Source organism: Triturus cristatus, chromosome 3_2 (assembly GCF_964204655.1).
Source record: "Triturus cristatus chromosome 3_2, aTriCri1.1, whole genome shotgun sequence".
Lineage (NCBI taxonomy): Eukaryota > Metazoa > Chordata > Amphibia > Caudata > Salamandridae > Triturus > Triturus cristatus.
In genome coordinates, this window is record NC_140584.1 from 77,367,139 (window position 1) to 77,389,511 (window position 22,373).

Sequence of the window (22,373 nt, forward strand, 5' to 3'; positions counted from 1 at the left end):
GTAAAAGAACTCAATAAAAGTTGTAGGCCCCTCACTGTCCTCGCCATGAGGACTGCGTCGTCCGCATATAGCAGGACTGGCAGACTGCGCTTGCCTACCTGAGGACAATCGGCTTTAATGGCCAAAAGGGCCTTCTCTAGAGAGTTAATATATAAGTTAAAAAGGAAGGTTGCTAGTATGCACCCCTGACGCACCCCTCTCTTAATGTTTATTTGCCGGGTCACTTCCATGTCTTTTGTATAGCAAACAGACGCCCTTGAGTCTCGATGAAGGTCCTTGAGAAATAAGATAATGTTACTATCAATGCCAATGGTATACATCAACTGCCATAGCTTAGATCTATTAACTCAATTGAACGCTTGGGATAGGTCCATAAAGGCTAGGTATATGGTGCTGGAACGCGCCACAGTATACTTGGTCAGAACCATGTACAGATTCAAACATTGTTGCACGGTGGAACGGCCTGGGCAGAAGCCATATTGAATGTCACTTAAAAAGTTATTTTCATCGGCCCAAGATACAAGTCTACCCAGAACAATGTGACCCACCACCTTTACCACAGAGTCAAGAAGAGAAATGGGCCTGGAGCAAAGGGTACTGTCCCGGTCTCCCTTTTTAAAAATCAGCACAATGATCGACAATGCCCAAGAGTCTGGGCGACCGACCTGGATTGCAGCATTAATGACAGATGTGAAAACCGGTGTCCACATGGGTGATGTAGAGATCAGCCAGGATCCTGTCAGGCCCGGGGCCTTATCTTTAGACAATCCTAGAATACCAGCCCTCAACTCCTGCGTTGTAAAAACAAGGTCAGCCTTGCCTACCTCCCTTTCCGCCCTCTGTGTTAGCGGGATATCCGACCGAAAAATGCCCTCAAAATGGTGTACCCAGTCGTCCTCTGTAATGTGGGCATCCAAATAGGTACCATTATCTCCAGATAGAAAGGGAGTATTAACGATGCCCCAGAACTTTGAGCTATTGCGCAATGTGCTAGCCTCGCCTAAATTAGACCATGCCTCCCCCTTCAGGGCAGACTTACGGGTAGCTAAAGCATCCTTATATGCTCTTCGTAGGCCTTTAACTGCCACCTGGTTTAGCACCCAGAGCCTTTCTCAGGGTCCTAGAAGCGTGGGAACACGCCAAATCGAACCATCTTGGGCCTAACTGCTTGCGGCCCCCACCGGGGGCCTGTAGTACCTTCCATATAGCAGTAGACATTTCCCCAAATGCGTCCATAATGTCTGAAGCTCTTGCATCACCATCATTACAGATGGCAAACTCTCTATGACACTGAGTTTGGAAGGACTCATGAAATAGCTCCGGTACTATATGCCCCCACTTTAAGCTTCTTCCTGCTTCAACCACTTTTATTTGGGGTCACGCCTCTCCCCACCCCCCCTAACCACCCCCCTTTGGTGTTACTGTGTGCTTGTGACCAACCTGTTAAAACATAAACAGGATTATGGTCACTGTGTACACTCACCTGGACAGAAAAAAGATTTAAGTAATATTGTTAAATATGCCTGTGGGTGAGCTTGCTTGCAAGAATTAATAATTGTCCAGGCGTGACTTCTTTTACTAAAATCCTCTTTGTCTTTATGCTATGACATCCATCTTATTTGTTTATTAATTACTTTCTTAAAGGAGTTGTGTGGTAATACCAAATCCCATAACTCATTTGCTTTCAGGTCTTTTAATGCTGCGTCAAAAGCCCTTGCCCAATTATTTAAATTTGATTGTGTATCAATTTGGATTTCTTTCCACAGCAGAGCACATAGTGTGGCTTTGCCAGAGTACCATAGTAATGAAATGTATTTGATAAGAGAGGCCTTTTGTATTAAGTTTTGGTTATTCAAGCCAAATTCAAGTTGAATCTGAGAAGGTGATGCATTCTGGGGAAGATGGAAAAAAAGCCGGAAAACCTGATTTTGTGCGGATTTCAGAAAAGTCCTGAACTTTCCTGGGAAGGCTACTGTACCATAGCAAAGTGTTGGAATAAACTTGGCTTTTATTGCTGTAAGTAATGGCTGAAAGGTTGGGCTTTGTAATTTTCAGTGTATTAGCTGAAAGGCTGACATCAGGGAAGCGATTCTTGGTTTCAATGAATTCTGATGGAGTTGATGTGTTACCCGATCTTGTAGCCAAACACCAAGATATGTATATGACGAACCTCGTAGAATGGACTTGCCAACCAACGACCAACCCCCCCTTCTTGTTTATGTTTTTTGCCAAAAATCACTACCCGAGTTTTTGTAAGGTCAATAGCCATTTTATTTTCGGTGCAGTAGAGGTTAAGATAGTTAACTAACCTTTGGATTCCAATCACAGTTAGGTTCATCAGGACTAAATCATTGGCGTATTGTAGTGAGGTAACTGTTCCAGTTGCCAGTCTTGGAGGTGAGAGTTGGCGGTGTCTAGGTAGGTGCTTAGATCTGCCAAATAGGGATTAAAAAGAATTGACACCAAGATACAGCCGTGCTTCAGGCCTCTCTTTATTAGGGTTTTATCTTTTAAACCATTGTTTTGTCGGAGTTTGACCTGGGCTTAGTTGTTAGTATATAAGAGCTGGATTGCATGCAATAAATTTGTAGGAATATTACACATAATCAACTTTTTCCATAAGAGATTTCTATTAATGTGATCAAAAGCTTTGGAGAAATCCATAAAGCAGGTATATAAAAGTTGTTTTTTTGACACAAATTTGTCCTTGATCATAGTGAGCTCTACCAGGTTGTCCATAGTGCTATATTTTGGTCAAAACACTGTCTGGGATCTTATTGTGTCTTCTTTAGTACGCTTGTAAAATATCATGGATTGTATGCTACATATGTTACACCTAACATACTACCATGAGCCCGTAATGTAACAGATCGTTTGTAGATTGGGATATTCATGGACCATCTGTGTTTCTCCAACATAACTGCCTCCTCCAACATAACTGCATTTCATAATGTATCGAGATTGGGTAATTTGGTGACCTTTTTTTCTTTATTCTTTTCCTTGGTTTCTTCATACGTCAATATTATTTCTGTTACTTTTACTGTGTTTCATTTTGTATTATTCTTTCTGAAAATCAATAAAAACTATTTGAAATAAAAACACTGTCTGGTTTAATGGGATTAGATTTTTTCTTTAAGACCATTCCTCTAGGTCAGCCAATATGAGGACTGCGAACAATTTAGAATCTGTGTCCATAAGAGCTATCATGTGATGGCTATCTGGAGAAGAGTAGGGGTCTTGCTTATGTATTGGCTGGAAGATGGAGTCATGCCATGAATCAGGAATTGCTTCTGTGGCTAAACAAAAATTAAACACGGTATGGAAGCGACTGCTCCAGAACTCCTGATTTTTTTTATATGTGGCCCCGGGGAGGCCATTTGGGCCAGGCATAGATAGCATTGCCTCTACTTTTCCCTATCCTTTTTATAATTTCACTTTGTGTAAAGGTTAGAGGTATGTCACTTCGAATATTAGTGATGTTTGGTGCTTGTGTATCTTGTGTATCATATAGGGAACTTATGTGGAACTCCCATGCTTCTTCCGTTGCATTATTCCCTACAGGGTGTCTGTCTAGGCAGTTTATTAGCGAGTGTAAACTAACAGCAAAAGGTGCACTTAGGTGCAGATTTCTGACGGATTTGGTCCTATCTCGTATACGGAATATGCGGAATCGGGCAGTTTGAAGACTTTGATTTTTGTCCGTATCATTGGACGAAGTCTGAATTTGCATTGTATTGAAAGAATGTGACCTTCTGACGTTACTTATTTGATATCTCCTTACCCTTACCCTTCAACTGGCATTTTTATTTTGTGAATTGTCATTGAATGGTGTTCTTGAAATTGTTACGAATGTAAACATACACCGATATACTACTGTCCATGCCCTGAAGAAGTCCCAAGTTGGACGGAACGCGTCGGCTGCTTTGGCTGTTTTTAATGTCTATATAACAAATGAAAAATAAAGAAGAATTTTTGAAAAGAAAATGCATCAAGTACATGGACTGATTTAACACATTTCACATCTGTTGAAGTGGTGCTGTTTGTTTACATATGCTCCAGAACCCGGGGAAGCACTGTGCTGGCGGGTGCTATTCAAGAGTGCACACGTGGGGTGAACCTAAATTATCACCAATCAATATGATGGGTTAACTAAAAATCCGGTGCTGTCCTAGAGGGATACCGCTAGCTCTTCTCTTTTTTGCTTAAGTTTATTAGCGAGTGTCCATAAAGATTTTGAATATTTTTTGCATGCTTGTGCTATGTCTATCCAATCTGATGGGTTTAAGCCTTTTTCGCTTCCCAGACTGTTTTTCTGTAAGAATTTCGTAGTCCGTTGAGCTTTATATGTCCCTGGGGATCTGATTGGAGATTGATGGATTTAATTTCCTTATCCAGGGCCCTTCGTTGTTGTTTAGGGGTATTCAAGTACCAGGTTTAATTCTTTGGTCGTTGCTGTAATGTCAGTTAACTATTTGTTATTGTTAAAGTGGCTCTGAGTTCATCTTGCGTCTTGCTCCAGGCCAAGATTGGGTCTTTGAAGTCCCAATTGATTGTTAAACCAGGCCTTTTCCAAGCCTCATAGTGGGGCGACGGCAGTCTATTCCATCTAATTTATTCTCCAGTTGGTGCCTGGATCTTGCAAACCAATTGGTTTATAAAACAGACACTTTGGGCCATATGTAGGTAATTATTATTTACCGATTCATAAATACCGAATTTTACCAAATCGGTATTTGTGAATCGGTAAGTTATATGTAGGTAAACATTCGGTAATTATTACCGAATCGGTAATAATCGGTATTCATGAATCGGTATTTACCGAATCGGAAATTCAAATACACATGACTTGATGAATCAGCCAATCCTGTGCTAATCAAACCCCACCCAACCAGGAAGTGGCCACACCCAGGCAGGTGCACACAATCAACAGACTCTGGAGAGGCTGGGAGTGCAGAGGTGAGGAACAGAGCAACTGCCTGATTCAGCACAGGAAACTGCAACAATGGCCAGCCAGGACACAGAGAGGGATGGAGGGGAGAGGAAGAGAAAGCTTAAATTCAGCCAAAAGGACCTGCAGGTACTGGTGGAGGAGGTGGTAAAGCAGCACCAGAAGCTTTTTGGGAAACAGTCACTGCAAGTGCCTGAATCAGAGAAACGGAAAATCTGGCTGGGAATCCAGGCGCAGGTAAATTCCATGGGAGTGACCCCCCGGGACATTGATGTCCTCAAGAAGCGGTGGTACGACATCCGTATCATCACAAAGAGGAAGATGGCAGAATTGAAAAAAGAGGCCAGCCGGACAGGAGGTGGACGCAACAGGGCACCAGCCCTGACAGAACTGGAGGAGCTTGTGGAGACCACAATTGAACCTGAAAGCATCGTGGGGATTGGGGATGCTGACAGCTCTGCCAGAGCCACCACCAAACCAGGTAAGACGCTTTCACAGCAATGTGGCCCCCCCTACCCCTTTCCCAACTCCCCAAATGGGCAATGAGAATCCCACTCCAGTACAGGTGTTAGTGCATACTAGCAATGCATCATGGGAGATGTAGTCCCTGAAACCCCAAACATGATACGAATAGCACAGAATAACAAGGCATGTTACACACATTAGCGAGAAGCAGGCAGAGGACAATGAGATACTGTTTCAGAAATGTATTGTGATGCTAGCAATTCTGTGCTTCAGGTACACTTAGCTGATGTTGCATTTCTGTCCACAGGCACTACTGCGCACAGAACTGCACATGAGAAGGGAGAGAGGGCACACCACAAGGACAGCTCGGAGAAGGCCACCACAAGTTCTGGCCAGGGACCAGCACCACAGGCAGCCTCACCACCACAGCCAGCATCGCCACCCCAGCCAGCATCGCCACTCCTGCTGGAGTCACCACCATCATCACCACCTGCATTGCACAGGTCGAGGAGGCGTGCTGCTGCCAGGTTGTATGCATCCGAGTCCTTATCTGAAGACTCGAGGGGGGCGGAAACGTCCACTGTGCCCCTGGATGTTAGCCATGCCAGTGTGCCCTCCGCCTCTGAGGGAGCACGCACAGGTGGCAGACGGCGCCGCAGGGCTCGGGAGCAAAGTCCACCTCCACAAGGTGAGGGCCATGGAGTCTCCTCAGGGCTTGAGGCCACCATGGTCAAAATACAGCGCATACAGGCAAGGGCAATGATGTCAGTACAGCGCCAAATGCGGGGACTCCAAGATACATTTGTAAATATGGACAGGGGCATCAGCGCTATGGCAGAGGGAATGGTTGAGATGGCTGCGGGCATGCGGGACATGTCCCAGTCCGTCATGCTGCTGTGTTCGAAGTTTGATGAGGACAGGGCAGCACGGCGCCGGGGACATCAGAGGAAAGACCAGAACACAAGGGCAGTGAACCGGCTGGCAACTGCCACTTCGCTGCTCTGCAGGCGCTCGGTGGCAATGCAGGAGGGCCTTGCGCACTGCAGCACTGACGTGTCAAGGGGGATGGTGAGGGTCACCAGTGCACTCGAAGTGCTGCTCACAAGGCAGTCTGCCACAACTGGCGGTGTGGATGCTGGGGACAGCGAAGATACGACCAGCAGGAGCAGCATTACCCCCCCTGTCCCAGACACACGGAGGAGCAGCAGGCGGCATGGGGCTGCCACTGGTCCCACAGCCAGTGAGGACGCACACTCAATGGCATCCCGCACTGGAGCGCGTGGGCGCAGACACTAATGCTGCACGAAATACCATGACACAATTGGGTGAAGTAACCCTTGACTCACAAATGTTTATTGCACAATATTGATGGGACAGGTTTTCCTTTGTGTTGTGGCGTAGTGCCGCATGATTAAACTACGTCATGGCATCCAACTACTGGCTGTGTCCCCTTACTCACTCAGAAATAGTTGCATGTGATCTCTGCCCGTCTCTCTCTCCCATCTGTTGCTGTTGCCACTCCTGCTGCGTTGGCCTCTGGCTGTGCAGAATCATCATCATTGTCCTCAATATATGTCATTTCGACCTCTGTACCTCTCTTTGTGGCAAGGTTGTGCAGCATTGCACAAGTGGCAATGAACTTGCAGCAGATGATGGGTGTGTACTGGCGTGCGCCTCCGCTTTTATGGAGGCAGCGGAACCTGCTTTTCAATAGTCCAAACGTGCACTCCACCACATTGCGTGTAGATTTGTGTGCCACATTATATCGTCTCTCACTCAGGGTTGATGGGTGTAGGTAGGGAGTGAGGATGAATGACCGCACGGCATATGCACTGTCGCCTAGGTGAGTAAGAGGGAACCATCAGTCACATGCCTCAATACACTATAATTTTCACTAAGTATTAGGGAGTGTCACTGTTACTTACCTAGCAGGTATCCTTCTCCAAATTCTCCGGCAAGCAGTCGTGTGTAGATCCCACTGTTCTGGAAGATGAAGAAGTCGTGGGTGCTCCCAGGAAACTTCGCTACGATATCAGTGATAATGTTCCCTGCATCGCAGATTACCTGCACATTGATGGAGTGGGTGGACTTTCTGTTCCTGTAGATGTGCTCAGTGGCTGCTGGTGGGCAGATTGGAATGTGTGTGCCATCAATACAGCCTATGACATGCGGGAACTGTGCCATGTGGTAAAAGTCTGTCTTGGTTTTCTGCAGTTCAGCCTGTGTGTTTGGGAAGCTGATATAGTGGTGCATTCTCTGCATCATGGCATCCAGGAACTTCCTGAAGAAACGGGACAGGCAACTCTGGGATACACCGCCCACCGCAGCTATCACCCCCTGGTAACTGCCAGATGCAAGTAGATGTAGGCTGCAGAGAACCTGCACATATGGTGGTATGGCATGCGCACTTGCTGTTGGCTGGTCCAGGAGTGGGTGCAGGTCCCTTATCAGGTCCATGATGGTTTGTGGGTGTAGCCTATACCTTTCATGTATCTCAGCCTCAGTCTGTTGAAAGAGTGTGATGCGCTGTCTGTAAATGCGTTCCTCACGTCTCCAAATCCTCAGACCTGCTGCCTGTAGACGTAGGCGCCTTGCAATCACATACAGAGCGGCCATGGTGTCCCCGCTGTTGCATTTTGGGATTGCTTATATGCACTGTTGATGCTTACCACCTGCTTTCAATCTGTGTTAATTACCGACTCTTAATTACCGAATTTCATGGATTTCTTAAATACCGAATTTACCTACATCTCTTTTCTCTTTTTACCACTTCATATTTACCGATTCGGTAAATATGTATTCGGTAAATATGAATCGGCAATTTTGAATTCGGTAATTATGAATCGGTATTTACCGATTCATATTTACCGAATACTTATTTTTGGCCTCCTACATCTCAATTGACTAAATACCGGTAGGCAACGGGATATTTACCGAATTTCGGCCGTTACCGACCGGTATTTAGCTACCTACATATGGCCCTTAGTGTTGTATTTGTAATACTGATGGACTGTGAGGAGAGGTCACTGTTCCACATTGCAGTTATATTATAGGTAGGCTATCCGGTTTTAGGTTTAAACCTATGATAACTGATAAAACCCCACTGAAAGGGAAATAGCCCTTACCATTGTAAACATATAAACACTGAAAAACACATGCACAACCACAAACTAAATGTGAGAGTGAAAGAGTCATTTTTTTCTTTCTGAAGGGGCCAATACATTGTAGCTTTGTTATACAAGCTAGCAGCAAGAAAGAATGGGCTAGCATTATTCTGCTTGGGTTTTGTTGTTCAGGGATGTCACAAAAATATAGTTTTTTCTTCCTTTTGCTTTTTTCACTTTTATGGTCTTTGGTCTAAAGATGCAGGGTTTAGAAGCATGTTTTAGGTCTTGTTTAAATATTTTATAAACTGTAGAGAATCGGGAAATGTCAAAATCATATTTGATATTTTGGCTGCGTTTGATTCTTTCAGTGATAGGTACAATGGCTGGTTTCATAAGAATCCTTCCCAATGTGTGCCATCACATTTACCCACAGAGAGTGGGTGAAAACCCTTGATACATCAGCCTCCAATTTCTAGTGAGTCAGTATTGATAATAGGTGAATTGCCAACACCTCAGGCTTTAAACATTCAAAGCAAGGTATAGTGACCAGTATATGTGAAAAGAGTGCTATAACCAAACATCTAGGATAGTGGTGAAAACACAACACCAGAAAACATGGAACACAGTGTCACGTGGAATGCTGCTGCAAAATGGTTATTTCCAACTTCAACAAAGATTGGAGTGATATTGTTTGTATTTGAAGTGATTCAGCTACGTATATGAAAAAGTTGTGTGATGACCTGTCAAAATCAATATTTGAGCTGAAATGCTTCCCTGTCAGAGATCCTTGCCACTTGTTACATAGTAGACTAAAAGCATCTTTACAATCTTCAGAGTTAATAAAGAATGCTATTGACTTTTTTGTCCATTCTAGTGCAGTGTTTTGTTATGCGCGGGAACTAAAACGCAAATATTTCTCATTTTGTGCTTAGTGCGGCATCAAAGAAAGAGTCTTCGCAACTGTGTCGCTTAGCTGATGGTTCTCAGTCCAAGGGACTGTGAATTCTATATTATCCATGTGGCAACCGTTTACAGAATTTTTGATGAGTGATGATGCCAAAGGCAAGAAATGTGAGGATCTTTGGTCGCGTATTGCTAGGGATGTGAAAAAAAGTGCACTCTACTGCATTCTTAGATTTTTACAGGAAACCATAACTGCTGTAGTGGACATAAAAAAAAACCTGGAATCTGTAAAAACTCTAGTCTGCCAAGTGTTCAGCATAATTGGTGTAGATGTGAAGCATCTCCTTGGCAGTAGTCTGGATGACACCTTTAGTGACTTTGGAACTGCAACATGTTCCATGTTAGAGTGCTTGCCACTTGGTAAGCAAAGCAATGTTCAAGACCAATTTAGGAACTTTTATTTTACAATGTATGAGAAATGGCTTGCAATGATGCATAAAAATGTTCCTTCACCAACCATGGCATTTGAAGTCAATGAAACTTCACTGTGGTACTCTGTACAAGTTCTAGATCCCTTCAGTAAATGGGAATTTGCTTTGTAGTTTCAAAAGTGCTGCTTCATTTTTGACCGCTTCACTAACTCTGAGGGCATAAGCGCCCAGTTCAACCCAAATGTTGAAGAACCTGCCGAGAGAATCGCAGTCTTCAAGTGCACCAGTATTGGCACGGAAAGCTGTCAGTGGCCAGAGTAAGCAAATTGTGTACTGGCTGTTTTGGCATTGCCTGTCTGAAGTGCCAATGTTGAGAGGGCCTTTTCACAGATAAAAGTTTACATGGGAAGGAAAGAGCGAGCGCACATGACGAAAGACTCACTGAATAAATATTGTATGGTGTACTACAATAAGTTTGATTTGGAATAATTTATTTGGACCTCATATACACTGTATGTGCACTGTCTATATACCATGCACTATCAGTGCAGAAAGCAAGCAATAATTAAAGCAAAACTTTCCATAAACACCGGAAAAACACTGTTTCTGTTGTTTTTCTTGGCACGAAAATGTGTAACCAATGATAACCACTGTTTTTTTAAGGTATGGATATCACTTGAAAACACTTAAAAAACCCCACCAGAATTCACCAAACATGGAAATTGAAAACAGGAAGGCCTAATTATAGGACAGGATCTTATGGAGTACCTACAAATGTATAATCTAGGACAGATTCTGTTTTGCTACATTTTCTTTTTTGGGCATCTGGATGTTTCCTTGGATGTGCCCATTTAGTGCCCGAGTCCACGGGCCTCCAGTGTTCGTAATAGTTCATAGTATGGTTTATTAACTGAACCAAATTCGGAGATTTGTACTGGGATTCTCCAATGCATATCTGTTCTTTTTACATTGCCACTTCTTCCCAAATGGTTAGTTAAAGTCACTGGTGACTGTGCGTGGGATGCCATAATACTTTTTTTTTTTTTTTTTTTGAAACCGTTTATTGCAATCTCAAATATATACAGGTATGGGCCTACAACCTTCCGGCCGGCCGCTAAAGTGACGATAACAAATGACATACATACAATGAGGCACTTAGCTTTACAGAGACACTAAGGCAGGAGGTATCCACAACGCGGGCCATATGGCTCTGAGCCCACAATACGGTTTCATTTTATACAACACAACAACATAAATAAACACACACCCGCAAGGCAACCCACGATCAAAAGTGGCAGCACGTGCTCCTCAAATGGGGGACCCCAAACCATCCACTGAAAACCCCCGAGAGGGGAAGGGAAACAGGTCCGGGACTGGGAGAATACTGTGCTCGGAACTGAGGGAGGGAGTAAACTAGGGGGATGGAGCTGGGGAAGCGGGAGGCAGCAACGGCGGCTCGCAGATATCCCCTCGGTAGGCGTTCCAGGGGCCCCATATCTTCACCCATGCCCCAGGCTTACCCCGCGCCACATACACCACCTTTTCTCGGAACATGCACCAATCCATGTGTTCTTTCCAGGCCGACACCGCCGGGGACCTCTGGGATCCCCACAGCTGTGCAACGTCCCGTTTAGCCACCATATAGCCCAGAGTCACCCATCGCGTCTGCGGAACCGAGTAATCGGTCGGTTCCCACACATTCAGCAAACATCTCCTCGCTTCAGGCAATAGCGCGACATGCGTAACCGCTCGCAGGACCTCATGCACACCACGCCAGAATCGCTCCACCCTCGGGCATTCCCACAAAATGTGCAAAAAGGTCGCTGAAGCACCACACCCACGCTTACACAATCCGTCCTCAGCATAGCCCATACGCAGAAGCCTTGGCCCCGTCATGTACACCCGGTGGAGTATCTTAAGCTGGACGAAGCGAAGGCGAGCCGGGATGGCCACCTCCTTCGGAGAGGCCACCGCGGAAATCCAGTCCTCGTCGTCCAACTCCAGCCCATCGGCAACCCAGGCCTCGCGGAGGCCAGTCAGTAAGCCCGAGCGATCATTTATCAATTTCTTGTAAATGAGGGAGATCGTGCTGTCCGGAACATGGCCGTCTAGCACTCGATCCTCCAGGGGGGAGGACTCCGGGATGGAGGCCACGTCTGGGAAGACGGAGCCCAGCGCGTGACGGACCTGCAGGTACCGAAAGTATTCACTGCCCCGCAGCTGAAACTCCGCCTGCAACGTCTCGAATGTTTTAAATCCTCCCCTCGTCCAGAGATCCCCCACTGTACTGATGCCTATAGTGTCCCACTGCTCAAAGCCCTTCGAGGTCCACAGAGAGCCCAACCTCTCAGATGCATACAGCGGTGACGCCCGGGTCAAACGGTCCTTCCAGCCCATAGCTGCATTAGCCGCGTGCCATACTCGCACCATGACACGCGTGGGTCCCGTCAAGCGGGAATCGGGCACACTAGCGTAGAGCGCTCGATTGTAGTCGCCACCGGGCAGGAGCATCTTGTCCATTTCAAATGCCGGGTTTAGGGCGGGCCCATAGAGGCCCTGATTAAGTGCAGCTAACTGGGAGGCCCAGTAATACCGTTTAATATCCGGGAGGGCAATCCCTCCGTCGTACCACGGGAGCGTCAACTTCGCCAAGGCTATACGCGGCCTCCCATCCCAGAACAGGCGGCGCTGTAGACCTTCCACTTCACGGAAGTAGCGCGCTGGGACCAGGTCCATAGTGTTCTGGAGAGCGTACAGGAAGCGCGGCAGTGACATCATCTTGAACAACGCCGCCCGGCCGAGCGGCGAAAGTGGCAAGCGCCGCCAGCGCGCGACGTCCTCCTTCAAGCGCTGGAGGGGGGGAAGCAAATTTCGCTCGTAGCGGGCCACCGGGTCCAGCGTAATGTAGACACCCAAGTATCGAAATCCCTCCGAGGCAATCTGGATCGGACAGCCCCGCGGGAGGACAGGAGCCTCCCCGGAAAGCACATAGACACAGGATTTGGCCCAGTTGATGACAAGGCCTGAATTGCGGCCAAAAGAGCGCAGAACATCGACCAGGACAATCAGTGATTTGCGCGGGGAGGCTAAGTACAAAAGGATGTCGTCTGCATAGAGAGACACGCGGTCCTCATACTCAGGGGTCCAACGGAGACCTCGGATAGAAGGGTGCCACCGCAGCCACTCTGCCAGGGGTTCCAAGGCCAGTGCGAACAGGAGCGGCGACAGGGGGCAACCCTGGAGCGTGCCCCGTCCCAGCACGAATGGGGCCGAGACTCGACCATTCACCACCACCTGCGCAAGTGGGTCCGAGTACAACAATTTGACCCAGCTGATAAAACCCGGCCCGAAGCCAAACTTCGCCAGCATCGCCCAGATGTACGGCCACTCGAGTGTGTCAAACGCCATAGTGGCGTCCAAAGACGCCAAGATGGCCGGCTCCCGCACGAACGGAACACGCGCCAGCACGCCGTGCAGGCGCCGCAGATTAAGAGCCGTATTGCGATGGGGGATAAAGCCGGACTGGTCTTGGTGGACCAGGTCGCCCACCACGCCGACCAGCCGGTTGGCGAGCACCTTGGCGAGGATTTTAGGTTCCGCATTCAAGAGCGAGATAGGCCGATAGGATGTGACCCGATCTCGAGGTCTCCCCTCCTTGTGGATGACCACGATGGTAGCCAGACGCTGGTCCGGCGGGAGGGAGCCCCGCGAGTGGGCCGCAAGGAACATTGCGCGGAGGTGGGGTGCCAGTACATCCGGTCGCAGCTTGTATAACTCGATAGGAATGCCGTTTGGGCCCATGGCCCTACCAGAAGCGACCGAGCGGATGGCGAGGGCGATTTCGTCCGAGGTGGGGGCGGCATCCAGCGACTCCCTGTCCTCCACAGAAAGGGAGGGGAGCGCGATGTCACGCAGCAGGGCATGGGAATCCTCCTCCGAGCAGGGAGAAACCGGGGAATATACCTCGCGGAAATAGTCCGCGAAGCAAGAAACGATGCCTTCCGGCTCGATGACAGGCACGCCATCCGTCCTCTCAATCAGCGGGACCACACGACTCGCTCTCTCCTTCTTATCCAGCCACGCAATCAACTTGCCCGCCTTATCACCCACATCATACAATCGCCCCTGTTGCTCTCTGCTGAGGCCCCTGGCCGCCTCCGTGACGAGGGCCCTATAGGCCGCCTGCTTAAGGTGCAGAACGTGGAGCGCAGCGTCAGTCACCCCACTCCCCAAATCACCCTCCAATTCAGTAATTTCGGCCTCCACCCGGGTCACCTCCTCCTGTGCGCGCCTCCGGGCATGGGAAATAAAGGAGAGGGCCTCCCCTCTCAGCACTGTCTTGAAAGCCTCCCACAGGGAGATAGCCGACAGAACTGACCCCACATTCTCCTCGAAATACCGTTGCAAGGATTTAATCAAGTCAGCGCGAATAGTGGGGTCGCGCAGGTACCAAGCGTTGATTGGAGCTACCCTGCCCTCCCCCCTCGGGAAGACATCCAAGTGCAACAGGAGCGGGGAGTGATCTGAAATGCCCCTCGCCAGATGGCGCACCTCCCCCACCCTCCCGGCATAGGCCGCAGGGACAAGGATATGATCAAGCCGCGAAAGGCTACCATGGGCACCCGAATGGAAGGTGTACTGCAGCTGAGTGGGATGCTTTAAACGCCAGCAGTCTACCAATCCCAGTGTGTCCAAAAGGCCCGACAGCCACGCCTGTGCCCGGGGGAGGTCCCTAGGGGGATAACGATCCATAGTCCCAGAAACCACCGCGTTGAAGTCCCCCCCAACCACCAGAAGCCCCCCCGGAAGGTCAAGAAGGAGGCGCCCCAGGTCCGCAAAGGTGGTGGACTGTAACCCCGGTGGGACGTACACTGAGACAAAGACGACTACTCTGCCCTCCATTCTCCCCACCAAAACAGTGTAGCGTCCCCTCTCATCATGGCGCACCTCGTCTATTTCTAGCGGGAGCGAGGTCTTGATCATAATGCCCACCCCTCGTGAGCCTGACGTAAAGCCCGAGTGGGCCACCAAACGATAACCACGTCGATTCATGGCACAAAAGGAGTTACCAATAAGGTGTGTCTCCTGCAGAAAGACCACATCAGGCGAAATCCGTTTCAGATACTGCAGGACCACACCCCGCTTAATCCTATCCCCCAGCCCGTTAACGTTCCAGGACAACAAAGTCAGGTCCCTACCCCCCATCACATACAGAAGCCATCATTTGTCCCCCCGAGAGCAACTCAAAAACACCAGTACAATAAAGGGTTTGCCTTGCGGTAGAAACGAACCACACCCCACCCCAACCCACCCATCCCAACAGAACTCCCCCCACCCTGCACCCCTGCATGAGCCCAAACAGCCCCCCCAAAGTGCAGTGTGCCTGTCGCCCCATAGAAGAAAACTAACTAGTCCCCCAGAGGAGGAGGGAGATCCCCCAAGAGACCCCGCACGACCTCCACAGGAGGGGAACTTACCCTAACAGTCAATGGTGACAATAACACAGCCCGGAGCAAGGCCTACCATTAGTCCCTTAGTCCTGATCCGGCGGGCCCTCCCCACCAACCGCTCCCCCCCCGCCCCCCCGGCCCCGATCTCCGGGCAAAGTGTCCAGCCAGTCCCCGGCCGCCTCGGGACGATCAAAAAAGTGCGTGCGGCCATCTACCTCCACCCTCAGCTTAGCTGGAAAAAGCATAGAATATTTGAGATTCAGGTCTCGTAGGCGACGTTTGACACCCAGAAAGCTTAGTCTCTGTTTTTGGACCGCCGGGGTAAAGTCAGGATAGAAATTAATATCCATGTTATCAAGTCTGACTGGCCCTTGGAGCCTAGAAGTCTGCAGGATAGCGTCTCTGTCCCTAAAATTGAAGATCCGGGCGATGAGAGGCCTCGGAGGGGCGCCGATCTTAGGCCTACCCCCGGGGACCCTATGGGCCCGCTCCACTGCAAAGAATTTGCTCAGCCCCCGAGGCTGTAGGTGGGTGAGGACCAGGTCCTCCACGAACAGATCCGCTGCCTCCGCCTCTCGTCCCTCCGGCACCCCGATAATGCGGACGTTGTTTCTCCGGGCCCGACCCTCGGAATCCTCCAGTCGACGATTCATCAGGGCGCTCGCCTGGCCAAGCCTGCGCACCTCCTGTTGGAGGGCCGCCACGTCAGTTGTGAGGCCCGAGGTAGAGTGGGCCAAAGAATCGACCCGGTCATTTGTTTTAGACAAATCGGCTCTCACGAGGCCCACGTCCACGAGGACCGAGTCGATCTTCTGCGCCAGAGTGTCAAAGCGCTGGTCCACCGAGGCCTTCATCTCGGCGATGGCGCCCATGACGTCCCGGAGGGTCAGGTCCGTGGGCGGAACAGGAGCATCAGTCGGGCCCGTGGGGGACCTACGCAGCACCTCTGGAGATCCCTTCTGGAGGGTGTAGCGGTCCATGTTATTGGATTGTTGGGCCGTGCCACGACGGGTCGACTTCACCTTGGCCCGGTCGCCATCTTGTTTTGTGGCCATGGTCGCAATCCCCAAATCGAGCCAATCTCCTCAGAAAGGGGGCAGACAATCCCGTTCAAAGGCTCCGGGGGGGGGCGACCACCGCTCCTCAGGGCGGATCGCAGCCGGCGGGCCGGCAGGGCAGCCCAACGAGGCCACAGCACCGCACACCGCCCCGCAACCCAACCTCGCCTGGCAGCAAGGAGGGCGCAAAAGCGAAAGTGAAAGTGCGGGGTACGCGAGCCACCCAGCCTTGCCCGCCGCTGTTGTTCACTTTGTGTCCGGATCGCCCCACAACTCTAGTACGGGGGGCCGGCGTGGAGAAGGCCGCAAACCTCAATCGATGCTCCTGCCGGTGTCCGAGGTCCGATTTAAAAACGGAAAACGGGCGTCACCTCTGCACGGGCTCACAAATACAGTCCCCTCATCTGGGACAGGATTCTGTCAGGATTTATGCAGGAGGTCGCGGAGGTCCTCGGGAGCCTCGCACCTACGCGGCCATCTTGGTTGCGCGCTAGGCTCCTCCCCTCCCATAATACTTAATTTCCAATTCCATAAGAAAAGTTTGTATCAATTTTATATTCCTTTATTTTTGTGCTGATCTGGGGGTGAATGTATACGCATTCAAAATTATAATTGAGCCTACAGTGCTTCCATAGTTCCAATTGATTATTATAATACCTCGTACGAAGGATGCAATAGTTGAAATAGAGGTAAAAGGGAAGATTTGATCAAGTGACACATAAATTGATAGTCTATTTTTTTTTTCTTTTTGTGCAGAAGTGAACATTTCTATATTGCCTCCTAAAGGCTGTTCTACCTCGTTCCACGTCTCTTGCAGACAAATGGTGTCAAAACTTCTTAGATACTTCCCAATTTCAGGATGTATGAGTAGTTTTTTTGTGCCTGCAATGTTCCGTGAAACTATGGTCATTGACTGAGGGGCTTCAGCGACTTGTTTTTTTTGTAAGGCTTTAGTATTAACTAGTTTTTGTTCACAAAAAAGTTGCTGGGTTTGAGGCTTGATTCCCCATTGAGGAGCTAAAGCTTTTTGATTATATAATGTATAAAGAGTTTGATCATGACAATCTATTTTATTTTGATTGAGAGTAGGGGGAAGCCAGTTCCAGGTAGTTGTGTTTTTGCTGTACAGTATTGGAAAGTCAACAGATACGTTCTTGTGACCGATTTAGTAATATTGGTAATGAATCTATTGAAGGAGTATAGCTGGCGCCACCTGCACCTATCACATTCTTCAATTGAGATAAGGTCTTTGCCTGACCCACCTCAATTTGTTTCTTGCCCTTTGCTGATGAATGTGTTTGGTCAATAGATAATAAAGCAGTCGAATATTTCTCCTCAGACACCTCTGAAACCATTATTACACAGCTAGCGAAGATACTACGCTTAGTTTTATTCAATTCTGCTGTTTTAGATGATGCCCAAGTTAATAGTGTGGACTCATACCGATTTCCAATCTTGAATTCTATTGCCTCTATACATGTAGATAGTAGATGTTTTAGATCTTCCTGTGCCGCCAGTAGTTTCAAGATTTTGTATCTATTCAAGCTATTAATATCACCACGTCATTTGTAAAGGGGTACAAATAAAGTTTTAGTGTTTTTCCCTTGAATTACCTCTTGGTTTATTGATTTGTGTACTAAATCAATAACTATTAAAGACTTATGTTCTGTGGAGATAGATCGTTTAGAAGGTGGATCCCTTTCAATGATAGTCTGAACTAGACTAGTGTAGCAACTCCTTTGCGGGGGTTCTCCTTTTTTGTGTTGCTTCTTCTGAAGGCTTATTTGCAAAGGAAGTCAGTTGTTTTAAGTGTAAGTCAGTATCCATTGGGCTAAACTGGTATGATTGATTATTTGCTGATTGTTCTTTTTCTGCTCTAGATTCCGAAGATTTAGTAGTGTCACTGCATATTCTTTTGTAGTGCTTTGAGCCTTATTTAAAGTGTAAGTAAAAGATTCAGATTTTGCTATCCTAGGGGTGTGTTGATTTGTGTTCTCTTTTGCATGAATTTGATCGACTCCATTTAAGTCCCTGAAGGTGAAGGATTTGTTTATTGATTGACTTTGTTGAGGCTTATGAGCCGAACTTTCAGAATTCAACTGGAAGAGTTGTACCATTTTGTTGTTCTATGTTTATAACAAATCTTCTAGTTTGCTTAAAAATTGGAAAAAAATGCAGTTTCTTTTCATTTCATTGCGTTTTCATTAGTCTGTTTTTTATTTTGTTTTCTCATTTTATTTTCTTTATTTCTTGAAAATGGCGACTGGTTCAGTTGAAGAATTTAAAATCAAACTCTTACTGAGAGAATTGGTTACTTCAGGTGACAGTAAGGTGTTAATGTCAATTGAAGGGTCAACGGGCTTGGGATTTTCACACCCGTTGTTGTTCCTATACAGTTTGGCTACTATACAGTGCTGTGGAGTTGTAACACACAGGAATTCAGTTGAGGGATTATTTGTTGTGACAATTCCTTGGTCTCTGTGGGTATAAAGAGTCTAGAAGCTTGTTATCTGTGTTTGGTGGGAAGTGCGCCTTGATGGTTTTTATTGGTGAGTGGACGTCATTTTTCTCAGGGTTGTTATTTACTTGAACAAACACTTTCTGTGTGAAGATGTAAATGTTTAGCTGGATATACTTGGAGAAGCTTGAAAATTGAACAATACTATCTGAACGAACCCTTACATTACAGCTGCTGGTGAGCAAATATGCTGTTTGGCGGTGGAGATCAATAACTAGATTGCTCATATGTTTCATAATGATCAACAGCTGTAACAGAATAGTATTAAAATCCTCCAGTGGAATTAAGTAGAATAATCAAGTTACTGTTGTCACCAACATTTTTCCCTAGTGGAGATTCAGGGGGTGGAATGTGGGGAAGGTGTGTGTGCATAACTCTTTATGCACATATCATGAGAGCATTAGCTGTCAATGCTTGCTTGTAAATTAATTATGATTCACTGCTGTGCTGAAATCAAAGGTTAGTTGCTCCCTTCACCTCAAAGAATCAGGATTTTATGAACCTTTTATCATACTTAGTGGTTTTGCCAACTTAAGCAGATAAAGGAAGAAGGGAGAGTGTGGGTGCAGACATCCACACATAGGAAGAGAAGGCCCCAATGACAAAAGTTCAGTCTGTAGAAACCAGGAGGCCTAATGTGGGCTCCCGAGTATAGAGTCCAGAATTGTCCTGTCACCAGGTAACAGAAGTGCGTGCTGGGCTTTCTTTTTACAACTTTTTTCAGGTTTATTACGCTATCGATTTCATTGGTGCAAACCATTACTACAAGTTAAAAAATCCACTAAGCTGATAATCAAAAGTCTAGGCTGGGATACTTGCTCTGTGGTAAAGTGCTGCATGAATGTGATAATTAGGCCTAGAAGGGATTTTTTCAATTGTATATTTATATCAAATGATAAATTCAATATCAAAATAGCTTACAATTCGATTACTCAAGGAACAATTCAGATAACTTACCAATGAATAGATCATTCAAATAAAGTTATAAAAGACACAGGTGTATATATTCAAAAATTGATTTTATATTGATTGAAGATTATTAGTTATAAATGGTACAAAATCAAAAACAACACAATGTAGCCAGAAGTAACAGTTGCAAAAAATGTAATATCCTTCATAGTTACAATTGTGAACACCTTTTTCACAAAATGATTTTAAGGAAATCTGGGAAGTTTACACAAAGCAAACATTGTCTACAATACAATAAAATATGAAATAGGTGTAGTTTTCGACGTTTCGGTCTAATAATGTCTGTGTCCGTTATACCATCCTCAGGACCTTGAATATGTTGATAAAAAGACCCTTATATATACACAAAAGAGCCAACAGTTACCGTTTAATATTTGATCAACTTATAATTAAAAATCACACCCTTGTGAAAGAATTTCAAAAACATGTGTCTCTATGCAGAAGTATAGACCTGAATGGAACCATAAGTAAGGGCGAGGGGACCCATCTCCTGAAAGATCAGAACATCTCACCCAGAGAAAAGAGAACAAAAGTGAGGGAAGAAGTTAATTTATTCACACTTACTTCACAATTAGTAAGGTTTATATTTGATATATCTAATCCACAAATTGGAAAATGCCAAAAGGTTCTCTATTACAGCACACAATACTAGGAGAAGAAGGAACAAACTATTTGTAATTGCAAATAATGTGCTGCATGTTTTTATAAAAGGAGCTTACTTTTGTTTGTTACAATTTAACTCTGCTGAGACAGACCGTATTCTAACAATATAGTAAGGTGGCCAAAAAGCTGTGCCTTTATGCAATTTAACTTGAGGTTTACGCCTCTCACGAGATAGAGGCATCTCTAGTTTCACTCCCATCAATGAGGAGTGAATAATTCTTATATATTGTTATTATTTTTCATTTTAACAATTAATCCTTGTTCTATCAATGTTTTTCACTGTAGTTCATATAGGCAACATTGTAAAACCAACTGTCTCTATTTATATTATGCGCATAGTTTGTCACTCTTTGCAGCATATAGAAAAAGTAATTCTTAAAGACAGAGTTTTATCCGTTTATACTATGTAAAAGCATTTGGAAAAAGAAAAACCTTATACTGTAAATGCTTTAACTGAAGACCCAGATATATACTGACTTTAGTCAACATAACAGAAATAGATCTGTTGAGAAAATTGAGATATATATATATATATATGTATATGTTAGGGCTATAATTGCATACTTAGACTTCACTAAAATACACTAACTAGTGTTGTAAGTCAACTACATTGAGGACCTCTAAATACCTGTATTCAAATGACAAGAGGTTCCAAGGGTTCACGCTCACTCAGCACTCGGCGATTGAACAGACGGTGAAAGATAGCACCTTCTTAAACCTGCTGTTAAACTCCAGTTGTTTGGAGATCAAAAGGGAGCTGCTATCCAAAATGTTTTGGCAGCCATCTTTGAAAGGAATACAAGTCGCAATTAAAGTCAAAAGTACGGCATCTACATTGGCGATCTATCTACAGTGTTTGTTATTTATCGGTATCAAAAAAACATTCAAAAGGAGATGAGTCAAAGGATATGTGTTACCAGGTTATATTAGTTAAATGACCATGCGTATCTATACTATCAGTAGTTGCAAGATGGCACTCGTATAAAGATCGAAATCAGAACACCTAGAGTTTCAATAAAATAAACTTTATCGCTATGTTGAAGAACGAGCACATTATTTAATATAGTGATTAAATAAGGAATATGACGTTTCATCTTGCTTAATCAAACAAATTCTTCAGCCAGATGAAGGCTGAATCGAGCGTGAGCAAGAATATGGGAGAAAAAGAATTCCCCTCCACCAGAAAAGCATACATTGATAAAGTTGTACACAGGGCATGTGTTATGTGTAATAAACCATCATACAAACAAAATTAAATTAAATGAAAATAACAAAGAATAATATACAGTACAATAATGCTGTTTTCACATTAAATTTAATAACTAAAATTATCGTTTTCCACAGAGTATCAAATAATCAATCATTTGGGTTCTAGAGACAATTCCCATCACAGATGTCTGATGTATTGACAAGTGGTGTATATATAGGCAATGACAGGTAAAAAAAGGTTGTTTCCCAATTCATATGGTTTAACATATGTTAAATATGAAAATTACATTTAATTGGAGAAAATAAAAGAATATCGTCTATTTCAATTATAGGCACATATTGTGTCACACAAATTATTGATACAGTTATTAGAAAGAGTAGCATTAAATAACCTTAATATATGCCAAATTTTGCGGTTTACAAGAATATTCAGTACAGCAGCTCAAAAAGAGCCTATAAAATACAGGATAGTGTGTGCCATTCAGTTGATTTATTAAAACCTTTATTGATGTTGTCAGTACGGCAGATCTATCTACTTTCTTTCAGAGTAAGTACTTTATCTACATTTGTCTGTCTTTTGATTTGTTTGACAACTTCATTGACCCAACATGACATATCTTCTTTCTCTGAATGACCGAGTTTAAGATAATGT